At 41.4% G+C, this 18015-nt stretch overlaps 1 protein-coding gene across 2 annotated transcripts in view; it reads right to left on the bottom strand.

Annotated features, from left to right (window-relative positions):
* FRMD4B (FERM domain containing 4B) overlaps positions 1-4342 on the bottom strand; it is a 226371-nt gene extending 222029 nt beyond the window's left edge. For both annotated transcript variants that reach the window (XM_040454472.1, XM_040454471.1), the window contains exon 1: positions 4131-4342. The gene's annotated coding sequence lies outside the window, so the exon portion shown is untranslated. The remainder of the gene's footprint in view (positions 1-4130) is intronic.
* Positions 4343-18015: the final 13673 nt, after the last annotated feature.

Genomic DNA, 18015 nt, shown 5'->3' with positions numbered 1-18015 from the left:
AGGACAGAGCCCAACATGGGGCTCGAACTCATGAACCGTGAGATCATGACACCTGAACCAAAATCAAGAGTTGGACACTTAACCGACTGAGCCACTCAGACACCCCTGTTTTCAAGATTTATGCATATTGTAGCATGTATCAGAACTTCATTCCTTTTTATGGCGGAAGAATATTCCATCAAAGACCAAATTTTGTTTATCCATTCATCTGCTGATGACACTTAAGTTGTGTTCATTCGCTTTTGACAGACATGATCATAATATACACAATTTCAGGAGCTTTTCCCCTTTCAGTTAATACATTTCAGGGGCTACCTTGTCCTATTGGATGGAAATACCACCACTTATTTACTACTCTTCTATTAGTAGACACATAAACTGCTGCCATATTTTTGCTATTAAAACAGTGCTAGAGCGAACGTACTTGTGCATACAGTGTTTTGTATTCAGACCAGTTTGTCTGGAAGACAAACTCTTAAAAGTTCTATTACCTGGTCAATGCGAATGTGCATTTAACATTTTGACAAACACTGCCAAGTTAGCTTCCAAAAATATGGCCACTGTTGACAGTCTCATCGACAGTGATCATGAGAGCCTTTCTGTCCATGTCTTTCCCACAAGGGGTATTTAGAACTTCTTTCATTCTTGCCAGTTTGACAGGTGCACTTGGTTATTTAAATAAGGTATACTAGGGGCGCCTGGGTGGCGCAGTCGGTTAAGCGTCCGACTTCAGCCAGGTCACGATCTCGCGGTCTGTGAGTTCGAGCCCCGCGTCAGGCTCTGGGCTGATGGCTCGGAGCCTGGAGCCTGTTTCCGAGTCTGTGTCTCCCTCTCTCTCTGCCCCTCCCCCGTTCATGCTCTGTCTCTCTCTGTCCCAAAAATAAATAAACGTTGAAAAATAATAATAATAAATAAATAAATAAGGTATACTATAATCAGGGCTGATATTCAGTAGCAATGCATACGTGTAGCTGCACTTAATATTAAAATACACAATTTTCTCCGTAGTGTTGGGCAACCGATCACTACCCTCGGCCCTACCCTCGAACCCCGCCCATCTCCACACAATCCAGCAACTGAAGGGAAACACCCTGCCCGGCACTACGGCCTATACCCATCTAAGTTGGTCCTTATTTGTGCTGTGCAGTTAATGTTTAGAATCTTTCTCGTGCCTCCATGAGTCAAATTTTTTTTTGTGAGACCCATTGATTATCTCCTTGCTCTAATTCTGAATCTCTAGTCCTGTAAAGCGATCATCTGTCTCAATTACAACACCTGTGCTCCTGAGCTCAGGGACCCTGTCCTTCTCATTCATTTTTTCACTCCCAGAATGTTTTTCAAGTACATCAGATACAGCAGTTGCTGGACCAGGATCCCAGAATATTATTGTGAAAACACCAACCCAGCCTCACAGGACCTACAGACCGGTAAGAAAGGTAGGAAAAACAACTGAGGAAGCAAATAAAGAAAATAATTCCCATTAAGAATGAGTGCCCTAGGGGCGCCTGGGTGGCGCAGTCGGTTAAGCGTCCGACTTCAGCCAGGTCACGATCTCGCGGTCCGTGAGTTCGAGCCCCGCGTCGGGCTCTGGGCTGATGGCTCAGAGCCTGGAGCCTGTTTCTGATTCTGTGTCTCCCTCTCTCTCTGCTCCTCCCCCGTTCATGCTCTGTCTCTCTCTGTCCCAAAAATAAATAAACGTTGAAAAAAAAAAATTTAAAAAAAAAAAAGAATGAGTGCCCTAAAGGAAAGAGGCTCTGATGACAATGAATGATTAACTTCTGCCCTCACTGCCTATCTGTATGTCCTTTCTTATACCTACTTTATTTTCTTTTAAAAATTAAAAAAAAATTTTTTTTTTAATTTTTTTTTCAACGTTTATTTATTTTTGGGACAGAGAGAGACAAGAGCATGAACGGGGGAGGGGCAGAGAGAGAGGGAGACACAGAATCGGAAACAGGCTCCAGGCTCCGAGCCATCAGCCCAGAGCCTGACGCGGGGCTCGAACTCACGGACCGCGAGATCGTGACCCGGCTGAAGTCGGGCGCTTAACCGACTGCGCCACCCAGGCGCCCTAAAAAAATTTTTTTTAACATTTATTTATTTTTGAGAGACAGAGTGAGACAGAGCACGAGTGGGGGAGGGGCAGAGAGAGGGGGTTACACAGAATCCAAAGCAGGTTCCAGGCTCTGAGCTGTCAGCACAGAGCCCGATGCAGGGCTCAAACTCACAAACTGTGAGATCATAACCTGAGCTGAAGTCAGACGCTTAACCCATTGAGCCACCCAGGCACCCCACCTATACCTACTTTAAATAGCCAAGCTCATCGCCTGTCAGACTGGCAAGGATGAGAAAATTTCTGAATGTCCCTTGTTTCAAGGATATGGACAAAAAGACCCTCAAAGTTAGTGTTGATGAGAATGACAACAAATGTAACAGTGATATTTTTGGAAGACAGTGTCATGGGGGGGCGGTGGTTCTCCTTAGTAGACAGGTCTGAGACAGAAAGGAAAGTGCAAAGGAGTCAGGTGGAGGGAGGGAGAGTATACAGGCTGCACTGGGTAGTGTGTGCAAAGGCTCACGGGTAGTGTGTGCAAAGGATCTGTTGTGATTGAAAGGGTCAGGAACAAGGTATGAGTGAGCCCAGAATGCAAGCAGGAGAAGCTGGAGATAAATCCGGCTAGGGCCGGATCACACCGTGCCTTACAGATTGCAGCCAAGAGTCTGAGATGACCTGCTCTGTAATTTAAGATCCTACACCACTTAAGTTTATATTCTCCAATTGTTCCCGAAGCACCTAAGTGACTACAAGTTTGAGAGACACACTGAGCCCCCTGTAGCTTTCTTTTATCCTTCCTAGTGCCCGTGGGTTCCCAAGATAGCAGCGTGGACGGTACATACGCGCCCAGGGTGAGACATATCCGCCTTCACTTCCTCTGCACCCTTTAGGCTCCTCTACCTCTCTGCTCCACAGAAAACAACAGAGATTTCCATCTCTGAAGGACACTTTACTCAAGGATAAAATCAGCCACTAATTATTGAGCACTTTCTATGTGCTCACCATTCTCCCAGGTGCTTCGTATAATATTAACTCATTTCATCCACGTATCCTCATCTACCCAAGAAAACAGAGGCGATGGAAGATGAGCCATTTTGACCACAGTCATAGAAGTGGTCAGTGGAAGACCAAGAATCTTGAGTCCATGTCTCTGACTGCTCAAGGATAGTCCTCTCCAGCCGGGCTGGTGCGTGGAAATTGCAATCCACCTGTTTATTTCACTCAAGGAAGCATTTCGAGAGACTGTGTAAATGCTGTCCTTAACTGTTGTACATTCTGCTTGGATACAACTCATACTTTTCACATTATACATCAATCTCCCTCAAATCAAATATGGACTGTGTCAAATATGGATTTCTGAGATCACCTAATGTAGAAACATCCTGAGACATCATACGCTAGCACTGCCCACGAGCCTGGCAGTTTGGTTTCCAGTTTGGGCTGCCACTGAAATATTTCAATTTCCCTCTTATTTTATTGTAAAAAGCCATGGAAAATAGGGGAAAGACGCAAAGGACTAACACTAAAGGTACAGAGCACACCTGTACTACAAGAAAGCTAAGGACAAAAATCACTGCATGTATAAAAATAATCAACTATTAGCTTGCTCAATTGTCCTCTGGACTTAAGCCGGTCAGTGTTCAACTGAGAACAAAAAGATAATAACTTTACAACTGTGTGTATAAAATATTGGAAATATATTGTAGGAAATGTGTCAACGGCACAGCACAGTTAGTACATCAGTTATTTTGGCTTTTGTTTGTTTTGCTTTCTGAAAAGAGAACCCCTTTGTAAAAGGTAAGTCTATTTTTCAACTTTTGGGCAGCTAGCTTTTATTTGAGAGTAAGGAATTAACTGTATTTACTAATTTTCTTCCTCATTTCTAGAACACAGATATTTTGATGGTAGATCATATTATGTATCCTATCCTATCCTATCCTATCCTATCCTATCCTATCCTATCCTATCCTATCCTATCCCCACTTGGTAAGTCTCTGTACACTCACACACATACGTGTAGAAACCCACTTTCCTGTTCAGCATCAGAGTTCAGCATTTACAGGTGTCCACTTACCTTTAGTAGTAGGTATTCTTCTGACTTCCTCTTTCTGCTTTCACTGTAATAATCTTCGGATTTTGTTTGCCATGCATAGTTGTCATCTTTTTCTTTCACACATTCTTTCTTCCGGATTTCTCACCAAAGCCTGTAACCCAGAAAAGAGACGCTCCTTAATTTCTGTAGGCACGCAGGAAAGAACTAGAGTTCTCAAATCAGTGACACTTCTAATTTATTTCTAGTTTTCCCTTGGCTGGCTACGGTTTAATCACCGTTTTAGAAATTTACCTAACGAGATTTAAAATAGAGCTATCTTGACATACAAATGAAATTGAGGCTGTTCTCAACAACTAAGTGATTTGGCCTCTTACATAATGCATTTCATTGAATAGACAGTGTTACCGTCTCTGTAGAAGGAGATCCCACAGGGCTGAAAGTTATCTACAGTAGTTGTAAATTCAGGGTGACAAAAGTGGGAGAAATCAATAAAGCATCACCGCAGAATCCATGTTACAGAATTACTGGAACCAGGATAGCACTCCCAAATCTCGTTTTTAACAGATGTCAGTTGTGGAGAGAATGAAGCACATGTCATGAATACTGATGAAATTTAGTGTGTGTCTTGCGCCCTAAGATGCTCATTTATATGTATTTGTCATTTTCTCTATAAAAGAAAAGGAAACAGCTATCCCTCGGAAGCTCTCCTTAAGTCAGGAAGTGTGCTTCTTGTCAGCTGTGGGCCAAACTGTTTCACACCCAGGAGTGTGTAAAAAGTGGACAAGAAGGCGGAAGCAGCAGGTGTGGCATTCACTGTTTTGCCGTGTAAGTGGATAAAACTCGACTTGTCCAACCATCCCGCACTGCACCTCCCCATTCCACCTGAGCCTCAGCTCTCCCTGGACATGGACACAGGCGTGAAGTGGAAGATGGCGGCCGGAAGCAGAAAGAATTCAGGACAATTTGTTCATCAGCACCTTTGCTCCTGTCTCCTTACTGATGCCATATGATACACCCATCTTTTCTAACAGGAACGAGATATTCCAGGGGCTCCACCACAATGAGAGCTGAGAGTTTCTCTTCTTTTCTTTTTAATGTTTATTTATTATATTGAGAGAAAGAGCATGAGTGTGCAAGGAGCGGAGAGAGGGTGACAGAGAATCTCTGCGCTGTCAGCAGACAGCCTGATGCAGGGCTCGAATTCACAAACCATGAGCTCATGACCTGAGCCAGAACCAAGCGTTGGATGCTTAATGGACTGAGCCACCCAGGTACCCCAGCTGGGAGTTTCTTGTGGGCAATATTTGCAGTATCCTTTTAGGACAAAAATAGATTTTAGGAAACAAACTAATTTACTTATCTTTGAATCTTAAAGCCAGTAAGACCCTAATTTTATGTGAGGTGTGTTAAATTCAATGTTAAAATGCTAACAAAAAAATTAAATTTAAATAGTGGGATCTAATGTTGATAGAGTGTAGCCATGGGACTGCAGTAATGGTTTGGGTAGGATGAAATCAGAATGAAGACCTCTCACATCCAGCCATCTCCTTAGACCCCGTGGCTTCCAGGGAAAATACTGGGTATAGAATATACGAGAGGGATAGTGTAGTCCCAGCCCCCACTTTACGGTAAGATAACTGAGGCTTCAAGAGAGGGAAGGGGACCTGCAGGAGAACCACATGGAGAACTGGCACCATCGTGACTCCGTACGTTTTCTGCTTTATCAAAACGTCTCACTACAACTTCCATGTGTCCACCAGGTTACATAAGTTCCTGGACTGGGGGTTAGACCTTGTAAATAGTGATATAACAAGCAGCCTGGATCACAGGGCAGAAGAGAGAGAAAGGCAATCATTTATCGAGTGCCCACCATAAGCCATTTAGTGCACAGGGCATAGCACTTACATTGCAGCTAATGCTTCTGGGAACTGTGAAAATCATATAGGAATCATTATCTTATGAAGATGAGGAAACTGAGTCACGGCAAGAGGATACTTTGTTTGAGGTGACACACAGCTAGTAAGTTCTTTGTTGTTTTTGTTTTTGTTTTTTTTTATTTTAATTCCCATACAGTTAATATACAGTGTTGTAATAGTTTCAGGTGTATGACATAGTGATTCAACACTTCTATATATCACCTGGTGCTCATCACAAGTGCACTCCTTAACCTCCATCACCTATTTCACCCATTCCCCCCCCCCCACCTACCTCCCTTCTGGTAACCATCGGTTTGTTCTCTTTTATTAAGAGTCTGCTTCCAGCACCTGGGTGGCTCAGTCAGGTGAGCATCCGACTTCAGCTCAGGTCATGCTCTTACGGTTCGGTTCGTGAGTTCAGCCCCGCATCGGGCTCTGTACTGACAGCTTAGAGCCTGGAGCCTGCTTCCGATTATGTGTCTCCGTCTCTCTCTGCCCCTTTCCTGCTCACACTCTGTCTCTCTCTGCCTCTCAAAAATAAAGAAAACTAATTAAAAAAAAAAGAGCCTGCTTCTTAATTTGTCTCTCTTTTTTCCTTTGCTCATTTGTTTTGCTTCTTAAATTCCACATATCAGTGAAATCCTATGGTATTTGTCTGACTGACTGATTTCTTTCTTTCTTTCTTTCTTTCTTTCTTTCTTTCTTTCTTTCTTTCTTTTTAAGCAGCAGGTAAAAGTTTATTAGAGTAAGATTAGAAAGGAAGAATAACAGGAAATCTCTCTTTACAGAGAGGGGATATTCGAAAGTGAATGACTTATTTCACTTAGCATTGTAATTTCTAGCTCCATCCATGTCACTGCAAATGGCAATATTTCATTCCTTTTTATAACTGGATAGTATTCCATTTTATATACACACATACACACACCATGTCTTTATCCATTCATCTATTGATGGACACTTGGAATGCAAACTGGTGCTGCCATTCTGGAAAAACAGTGTGGAGTTTCATTAAAAAGTTAACAATAGAACTACCCTATGAGCCAGCAGTTGCACTACTGGGTATTTACCCCAAAATACAAAAACACTAATTCCAAGGGATACATGCACCCTTATGTTTATAGCAACCTTATCTACAATAGCTAGTAAGTTCTTTGATTCCATGGCCCGATATACTCTGACTTCCTACCTGTAATGAGCAGCAACTGTAAACCCAGGAAATATGCATCTATTTGAAAACTCCAGATCCCAAGAACAGAAACGGAATGGATAGTGTTTTGTTTTTTTTTTAATTTTTTTTTTCAAACGTTTTATTTATTTTTGGGACAGAGAGAGACAGAGCATGAACGGGGGAGGGGCAGAGAGAGAGGGAGACACAGAATCGGAAGAAATGGATAGTGTTTTAAAGAAGACTAAAGAAGAGAACAGAGGAAACATAAGTTAAAAGCACTATGGGAGTATATTCAACAATTCAACTCTTAATGTGTAGGAGGGAAATGTCTTAAGATCTTTGAATATACCAAATATGCAAATGCAATTAGAACATATCATGTAACTTCACCCATAAAATTCAGTGAAGGATACTTGTCATATTAAGAACCTACAGGTGAGCAAATAAGTTCAAGGTCTCAGTGAGTTAGGATGCCTGAGATATGATCACCTCTTTGCTTAGGCTGTCATAACAAATGCCATATACTGAGTGGTTTGAACAGCCTTCACAGTTCTAGAGGCTGGAAGTCCAAGGTCAAGGTGGCAACAAGGTTTGGTTTCTCCTGAGGTGCATGTATATTTTTGAATTAGTATTTTTATTTTCTTTGGGTATACACCTACCCGTGGAATTACCGGATCATATGGTAATTCTATTTTTAATATTTTGAGGGACGTCCATACTGTTTTCCACAGTGGTTATACCAGTTTGCCTTCCCATCAACAGTGCACGAAGGTTCCTTTTTCTCCACATTCTGGCCAACACTTGTTGTTTCTCATGTTGTTGATTTTAGCCATTCTTACAGGTGTATGGTGATATCTCACTGTGGTTTTGCTTTGTATTTTTCTGATGATTAGTGACGTTGAGCATCTTTTCACAAGTTCATTGGCCATCTGTATATCATCTTTGGAAAAATGTTTATCATGTCTTCTGCCCATTTTTAAATTGGATCATTTGTTTTTTGTGTGTTGGGTTGTAGAAATTCTTGGTATAATTTAGATATTAATTCCTTATTGGATACATCACTTGCAAATATCTCCCCCCATTCAGCAGGTTGTCTTTTCGTTTTGTTGCTGGTTTCCTTTCCTGTGCAAAAGCTTTTTATTTTGGGGTAGTCCCAACAGTTTAACTTGCTTTTATTTCCCTTACCAAAGGAAACATCTAGAAAAATGTCTCTATGGCTGATGTCAAAGAGATCGCTGCCTATGTTTTCTTCTAGGAATTTTATGGCTTCAGGGGTCACATTTAGGCTTTGGTCCATTTTACTGTTATGTGTGGTATAAGACAGTGGTCCAGTTTCATTCTTTTGCATGTAGCTGTCCACTTTTCCCAATGCCATTTGTTGAAAAGAAGGTCTTTTTCCCATTGTATATTATTGCCTCCTAGGTCATAGATTAATTGGCCATATAATCATGGGTTTATTTCTGGGCTTTCTATTCTGTTCCATTGATCCACGTGTCTATTTTTGTGCCAGTACCATACTGTTTTGATTACAACAGCTTTCTAGTGTATCTTGACATACGGGATTGTGACACCTCCAGTTTTGTTCTTCTTTTCGAAGATTGCTGTAAAGGTCTCATTTTCACTTAATTACCTCTTCGAAGGCTTTCTCTCCAAATATAGTGACATTCTGAAGTATCGGGGGGTCAGAGCCTCAACATATGAATCTTAGGACACAATTTAGTCCATACTGCCCACTCAGTAACTATTTCTGTTGCCACAGCAGTGCAAAGCCAGGTACTAGAAAAACAACAAACCTGCTACATGCCATCAACATTCAGCGTCACCCATAAAGATTCGAAGCCCTCTACTATTTGAATTCAGGCCCCTAAGGGTCTATTACAGGTTTTAAATTTTAAAAAATAAAGGTGGGAAAGGTCATGATTCAACAACCTTTGGTCACAACGGTCTAAACCAGGGGTCAGAAAAGTATCGCCTGCAAATTAAATCCAGCCTGCTGACTGTTTCTGCAGGTAAAGTTTTTTGGCACGCAGTCACATCCAGTCATTTAAAGATTGCCTCTGGTCGCTCCGGAGCTACAATTACACAGCTGAATAGCTGTGCCGGAGACCCAAGACCAAAAGTATTTACTATCTGGCCTTTGACAGAGATAGTTTGCCAACTCCTGCTTTAATCTATGGTAGTCAGGGTTTTTGTTTTTTGTTTTTTTTTTTTATTGTAGGACTTTTCAGGGTCTGGAAAATATATGCTTCAAACTTCAAGGGGAGGATATACAGTAAAACTGCATCTTGCATTGGAAGTAATTTCTAAAGTTAGTTCAAACTGAAAACTGTGAATGATCAGAACGAACACTGGGAATCCCTTAGGGAAAGTGCCACACCATACAGTCTACCATCGCACGTCATCATCAACATGGCCAGGTTTTCCTTCAAAGTTGCAACAGATAAAATTGCTTTTGAGCACCACATGAAACAGTTGGCTTTCTTTACGGGCCCCTGTATAAAAACATGCCTACGAATCACCCTCGGCATGGTAAGACGCTTGAAGACACTGAGAACTGCCAGGAGGGTCAGGATACCAACTCACACTAACGTCTTCAATTTGCCAAAGTTAAATATGCACTCGCTGTGACTTTGCAGGAGGTGGTTGTTGTCGTTGTTGTTTGCACTGTTTCCCAATTTAACCTCTCCCATTTCATGCCCCCAAGCCCCCAGTGCCAGAAGCTTATAATAGGACCTGTGTTTCATGGCATGCATTTAAAGAAATGCAGAAATACTAAAAAACATGGGTATTAGGGACCAATCAACTGAACAGAAGACATGTATGAGGCTTTCTTAACACTAATTATAAAAGAAGTGTAGGACAAAGCCGCAATAAGACACCACTTAATACCCATTAGGTGGGATATTTTTTTTTAAGTGAAAAATAACAAATGTTGGTGAAAATGAGGAAAAGTTAGAACGCATTGCAGATGGGGATGTAAAATGGTGCAGCCTTTGTAGAAAATGATTTGAAAGCTCCTTAAAAAATTAAACATAAAATTACCACAAGATACAAGAATTCTGCTTCTGGGTACATACCCCAAAGAACTGAAAGCAGACGGTTGTGCACCTGTTCATAGCTGCATTATATGTTATATTGTTCACAGTAGCCCAAAGGCAGGAATAATCCAAGTGTCCACTGACAAGATAAATGGATAAACAAAACGTGGTATATACATACAATGGAGCAGTATCCATTTTTAAACAGAATGGAATCCTGATACATGCTACATTGTGGATGAATTTTAAAAACACTATGGTAACTGGAATGAACCAGATGCAATAGGACAAATATTGTATGATTTCACTTGCATGTGGTGCCTCGAGTAGTCAAATTCATATGGAGAGTAGAGGATGGAGAGAGGATGGAGAGAGTAGATGGAGAGTAGAACAGAGGTTATCAGAGCATAGGGGACTGAGGAATGGAAGTGATTGTTTAATGGGCGCAGAGTTTCAATTTGGAGTGATGGAAAAGGTTCTGGAGACCCATGGCCATGAAGGTTTTACAACACTGTGAATGTACTTAACGCTGCTGAACTGCACATTTAAAAATAGCTGGAAGGGTAAACTTTTTTTAAAAATTATTTGAGAGAGGAAAGAGCACAAGCAGGGGAAGGGCAGAGAGAGAGACAGAGACAGAGAGAGAATCCCAAGCAGGCTCCACACTGTCAGTGCAGAGCCCGTAACAGGGCTCCATCCCACAAACCGTGAGATCATGACCTGAGCCAAAACCAAGCGTCGGACACTTAACCAACTGAGCCACCCAGGTGACCCTAGAATGGTAAGATTTACATTATGTATATTTTACCACAATAAAAAATGCTCCAGAAAAAAAATAAAAAAGAAATGTAGGAGCGTAATTGCAGGGATGGGGATAGAGAGGGCTTAAATTGTTTATACAGAATGTCTCATTCTGCTAAAAAAAAAAAAAAAAAAAAAGGCAGCCAACAAATCTTTGGCCTGCTTAGGTGACAACATCATAGCCTGGAAGACAGAGGAAGCAATAAAGGGAAGTGTTATTCCAGAAAGACCTTTAGGTGGTAGAGAAATGAAGCAGAAAAGTGGTCACATGCCCTTGGAGTTCAAAGTAGTATTGGCAGGGATGCTGGGGTCCTCACTTGGCTCCTCCCGGGCCCGAGTCTTCTTCCAGCACAGCCTCACTGCCCCCTTGTCCCCATGCTCACTCCCATGCTCACCCTTCCATTTGCCCCATCCACTGTCCACTCAGCAGCCTGAGTGCTGGCGAAAATACAGCATTACGCAAAGGATGATGTGACAAACTCCTGTCCGCGTCACTGTGCCGTCACTCAAAATGAACTAACGTTGTTCTTCTCATTCATTAACTCTTTTGAGAAATAGAACCACATGGAACTTAAACCCCTCCAGTTCACACATGGATATGCCTGTGTGTGTGTGTGTGTGTGTGTGTGTGTGTGTGTGTGTGTCCAAAACAACATATCCTACAGTAGTGTAGGTTTTACAGTTTTAAAAAGTATAGCATGCTGTATATTACACTGTACTCCACATTGTTTTTGAGACATCTTCATTTTGGTCCATACAGATCTAGGTCATTGACTGTTGTATGGCACTCTATAATACAACCATACCATAGTTTAATTCTCCTTTTCTGGACTGATGGCTATTGGGCGGGGTCCAATCATGACAAAGGATGCTCCTATGGACACCCTTCACAATCCTCCTCCAGAGTCCAGATCCCTCTGTTCAGTGGCAGAGGCTGTCCCGGCCCATTAGTATTGTGACAGCCCTATGTATACCTGCAGGACTTTGTCCTGGTTAAGTCCAGCTCTCCTGGGGGCATCTGAAAATGGGAGAGAGCTCTTTTGTGAATTGGGGGTGGAGGAGAGCAGGGATGCTAAATTTCTACAGTGCATGAAAGTCTCGAGGGACAGAGACTTGCCCCTCACAAAAATACCAAGTGCCCCTCCTTGGAGAAACAATGTTGCTAACTTTCTGTCTGCAGGAAAATCTGTTGTGGAATATGTGCATTCTCAAGTGCAACTGGGGGATGACAAGTTATTCTCCAAGTGCTGTTTATCTCAATTCCTTGCCAAGTTTTACTTGTCTAATTCAACCTTTTGAACTTCTGCTACTCCGACAGGCATAAAATGCTATCCTGGGATTTTAAACTGGCGTTTCTTGCTTTTATCAGTAATGTGGAAAGCCTTTTCACATTTTTATTACTCATTCATGTCTTCCCCTCAAGACACGGACTGTTAGTAAGTGGCCCGTTTTTCCTACTGGGTAGTTTGACTTTTCCTTATTGATTTACAGGAATTTGCTAGAGATTCTAGAAACCTGGCTTTTGTCAGTTATTTCAGGTTGCAAATATCTTCTGTTGGTTTGTCACTTGCCTTTTAATTTTATGGCATTATTTTGTGCAGAAGTTATACATTTTGACATAGTGAAATCCATCAACTTCATCATTCTTGAGTGGTTTTGTGTCTCTAGCTTACAAAATCTACGTTATCCTAACGGTATAAAGATACCTTCTTTTTATCTACCTACAGGTTTTGAACTTTTACATTTTATACTTAGGTTTTCAATTCACCTCAATTTATTTTTGTACGAAGTGTAAATCTGGAAGCTTATTCTTCCATAAGGAGAAATAACTTACTTCTGATACTCATTTACTTCTGATATTCTATGTTTTCCATTCTGAATTTCAATGCTTCCTGTGTCTATAGGGTCTACAGGGAAGGGTCTATATTTGTTCAGTCTCTATTCTGTCCCACTGATCTATTTTTCAATACCCCTATACCTATAACATAATGTCTTAATTACTATGGTTTTATAAATATTTTGATAATTAGGGGAAACATTCCTTCCTTCTTCTTCTTTTGCAAACCTCCCTTATTACGTTCTTGAATTTTTTTTATTTATTATTTTTTAAAAAATTGTAATGCTTACTTATTTTTGGGGGGGCAGGGGCAGAGAGAGGGAGACAGAATCCAAAGCAGGTTCCAGGCCCTTAGCTACCAGCACAGAGGCTGACATGGGGCTTTAACTCACGAACCATGAGATCATGACCTGAGCCGAAGTTGGTTACTTAACTGACTGAGCCACCCAGGTGCCCTAAATTCTTGCATTTTTACATTTCCATTCAATTTTAGAATGCTGTTGGGATTTTGTTCAGAACCTCAATGAATTTATAAATCCTTTCTTCGGTAAAAATCAGCATTTTATAATATTGGTCTTTCCTTTCCATGTATATGGTATATCCTACCATTTCTTTAGTTCTTTTGTGGTTCCCAGTAACTTTCTCTTGAAGTAGTTGCACATTTTCTTAAAACTGGACTCCCAGTTTCTATATAATTTTGAGTGCTGAAGTGGTTTTTAAAAAAAAAAAAAAAAAACAACTCAAATCTCATGATATCAACTGTCCTTCCCTGAATGTAGGTCTCCTGAGGCTTTCTATTACACTTAAAATAGAATCCAAACTGCTTACTGTGGCATGATTACAGTATGTGGCTTGGCACTGTCTTCCTCTTGAACTTTAACTTGAATCTTGTGTTAGCCATGCCAGTTTTCTTTATACATGCCAAATATATCAAGCTAATTTCTCCTCAGGACCTTGTCCTCGCAGCCTCCTTTTATGGAAACTTGTTCCCCAGATATGCACATGGCTGGTTTCTTCCTGCCACTAAGGCCTCAGCTCAGATGTCACCTCTCAGGCTGTCCCTTCCCACTAGAGAATAGCCCTTCAATCATTCATAATGGCATAGCTCCTTTATTTCTTCACAGCTGTTGTCACCATTTAAAATTATCTTGTTTAACTCTACTGGTGTTTCTCCATAATAGACTGTAAGCTCTACATAATTGGGACTCTGCTGTCTTATTCCCTCCCATGTCCTCAGCACCTCAAATGGTTTCTGGTACACACAAAGTAGTCAATGAATAGGTATTGAATAAATAAGTGAGTGAATAAATGAACGAACTTGGATTTCACCTTGTCCCCTGGTTGATCCTTCTATGTCCTCTTATATCAGCGAAGTGTTCCCTTTCTCCCACTGGCCACATACTAGCAAATAAATAATAATTTGCAGACATTTCTAGTCTCTCAAAGAAATAGCTTGACCATAGGCATACTTATAAAGGGGATTCCAAACACATCTGTATTCTGAAAACCAGGTTTCTAGCTTATATGGAACAGAGAAGCCTTCGTTCTCCCATTCACCCTATTTCTACTCCCAAGAGATAACCATCGACAGTTTCTTTGTGTGGAGTCAGAAACTTTTTACCCATTTACTTGTATGTATGTATGTATCTAGCTATCGTCTATCTATCACAGGTTAGAGAATTTGAATGACTCAATATGGGAAGTTTTATTCTTATTGACAAAGTATTATTTTTTCAGTGGATCTGAGTTTGTTAAAAAAGCAGATTCCTACTCCCACCTCTAGAGGTTCTGATTTCACAAACCAGGGGTGGGTCCCAGAAATCTTCATTTTCAACAAGCATCCTAGATAATTCTGATGCAGGTGGCTCAAAAACCACTCTTTGGGAAATGCTCCCCAAGTCAAGGCCATTTAACACCATCCTTATTTAAGACCATGCATCCTCCTGAACACTAGGGAGCAGATGGAGCCACGTGCATGCCCAGTGTTAAGATGTCACAACCCCTTTGCTCAGAAAGAGGGTGTGGCAGATACTGAGCCTCCATTAAGACCCCAAGAATCTAGACTGCTTGTGAAGCCACATCAGCAATCAGGAAAACAGCTCAAAACTGAGAAAACCTGGGTTCTAAACTCCACACTGCCCCGCACCTCAGTTTCTTCACGTGCAAAATGAGAAGTTGCACCAGATAATCCAACAAGCCCCTTTCCACACTAACATTTTATGAGAAACTTTAACATCACATGGATTTCTTTGTGATTGGGCTATGGCTGATTTTGATCCTGTACCTTCCAAATTTTCTAGGACGGGCTTAGGTTATTTTTATAATGCAAAAGAAAATAATCCAAAACATTTAAAAAGATTTTTCTCATCGTTACTCCAACAGCATTTTCACAAACTGAGATGCTTCTGTTTCAGTGCTAACGTTCACTACTCTCCATGAATACAGAGAAACAACAAAATCTCAACGCGCCTAGGTCAAGGCAATTTAATGCCATTCTTGCTTGTTTGAAGCAAATTTAAAATTTGCTCAATAGGCAAAATTGAATCTGTGACTCTATGCAAGATGGTAAACATGGAAACGAAACAGCCCAAGATTCAATCTCAGCCCAAATCTCATACTACATGGAGAAATGAGCAATATTTAAATATTTAATAATACTTTGTAATTTTTATAGACTCCTGGGCTTCCGAGTTTCTGACAAAGTAATCCCCGAGCCATAATTAACAAAAAAAGGCAACCTTCCTTAAAGTTTTCCTGAGCACAAGTAAACTCCTCAAAGTACTTCCTTGGCAGTGAGTGTGTTGGGAATAGTGGCATACCAGCAGTAAACAAGAGCTAGAAAGAGTTTGGATATTGCTCTGAACTGATGATGGATGTTGGCTGAAATGGCTTTTAGGAAAAGAAGGTTGTGATTAGAAAATCATGACATTTCCAGCACTCATTTATTAGCATGTCTGGAAAATCACAGATGAGAGATAACAGAGTCTTTGCAACCTGAGTTCCATTCACAGGATGCTTATAAATAATTAACTGCTATTCAATCTTCGGAGTCATTTGGTCAGTGTCCTAAAGGCAAAGCAAGGATACAGACACCATTACCAATCACTGTAGGTGGTCTCCTAATAAAGACTTCCATTAGCTACTAGTTGCTCAGACCATAAAACTATGGATGCTTTCCCTACCACTTCCCATTGCTCCAACCCTCGCAGCACTACCACTATGGTCCGCCCCTCAATTTGTTCCTATCTCCTTATTTCTAATGCCACCAGTCCAGTCCAAGCCACAATCATCTTTCCCTTAGACTATTTCAACAGTCTTCTTATTAATTTCCCCACTTGACCCAAGACAATCCCTTCTTCACGTAGTGGCCATATTTACACATCAGATAATTTTTCCCCCTGCTTAAAGCCCTTCAATAACTTCTCATTATTATTATTTTTTTGAGAGAGGGTGCAAGTTGGTGGGATGCAGAGAGAGACAGAGAGGGAGAGAGAGACAGAAGTGGGGCTCCCCCAAAGCAAGGCTCAAACTCACTCAAAGCGGAAATCCTGCTCACCCAAAGTGGGACTTGAGTACACGGATGTGGGACTAAAACTCATGAACGGTGAGATCATGACCTGAGCCAAGTCGGATGCTTAATGACTGAGCCACCAAGGTGCCCCGATATCTTCTCATGTTCATGGAATAAAACTTAAGTTTTATCTGCTCTCCACCTCTGAAGCGTCATTTCACGACAGACCTTCTTCCACCCTTGATACTTCCCACATTTGCTTCCTTTTCTTTCCTTTCTTTGCGGAGCTCATTCTCACTTACTGTCCTCACTGCTCAGATTACTGTTTCTCTAGACTGTCACACAGCTGGTTCCACCTCATCTTCCCAACTCAACATGCAGGGTCTTCCCTGACCACTATATCCTGTATGGTATCAACCTGCATTTGTGTTATTCTCTACCCTTGCGTATTTCCCGTACGATCCTGAAATTCCATTGTTTACTTGATGGCTACCCACCCCTCCACAAGAACGTAAGCTCCCCGAGGAGACCGACCTTGCTTGTCCTATTCACTGCTGAACCCCCAGAGTCCAGGACAATGCACACAGTACTCAATGACTTTTTGTCAATGGGGCACCTGGGTGGCTCAGTGGGTTGAGTGTCTGACTTTGGCTCAGCTCATGATCTCACGGTCCACGGGTCTGAGCCCTGCGTGGGACTCTGTGCTGACAGCTCAGAGCCTGGAGCCTATTTCAGATTCTGTGTCTCCCTCTTTCTCTCTCCTCCCCTGCTCACGCTCTCTCTCTTCTCAAAAATAAACAAATGTTAAAAAAAATTTTTTAAATGACTTTCTGTCAAATGAATGTATGTGTTGTTTTAGATTCAAGCAGGATCCAACTTTTCAGTGCTCCCTGTCCATTCAGAATCAAAACGCAATTACTTGCCCATGCTACAAGTTGTTAATGTGCACAAGAGACCTGTGCTTCTCCAAGAACATCCTCATCGTTACCCCACAATTAGGTTAGAGCCTCCAACTTAGAGCTCATTGCTCTGAAAGCAGAGAATTCTTGGGAGATGTCAGATGAAGCTTAAAACCTCGTTGACAAGCTGACTCGTACAGCGTATCTTGACTTGGAGGAATGATTGTGTAGCTTGTCAACGCTGGAAGTGAAGGGTTTACGGTGTGAGTGGGTGGATCACTGTGTCACATGGCCTGAGGCAGGTGGATATTTTTAAAATGCTAAGGAAATCTGCTAGGATAGTCTGTACACTAGCCAGGCATTCAATCGGGCGGGGGGGAGCTCATTTGGGGCCCAGATAAGAGGTTCAACTAATTTTACATGCGCCCCATACCAAGGTAATTTCACTCTGACTGGCAGAGTGAACTACGGAGGGTTAGCAACAGGCAATTTTCTGCACAGTATCATGATTTATAAATCATTTCTACCAGTTTGTCATCTCTTTTGTTTCTTGAGGCAATTCTAAAGGTTGGTCAAATACTTGTTACACCGATTTTGTTGTATGTGTGTGTATCAGACTCCATCTCACAATGAGTAAATACTGAAGCTTGATTTGGAATCAAAATCTTGGAAGATCAGTGTTTAGGGAGTATACTCATAAACCAACGAAAGATATTGCAAAAGGCATTTTATT

The sequence above is a fragment of the Herpailurus yagouaroundi genome, unplaced genomic scaffold (genome assembly GCF_014898765.1).
Source record: "Herpailurus yagouaroundi ecotype Mexico unplaced genomic scaffold, PumYag 213, whole genome shotgun sequence".
Lineage (NCBI taxonomy): Eukaryota > Metazoa > Chordata > Mammalia > Carnivora > Felidae > Herpailurus > Herpailurus yagouaroundi.
The sequence above is the reverse complement of the archived record's forward strand: the minus strand, read 5'-3'. Positions and strand labels throughout refer to the sequence as shown.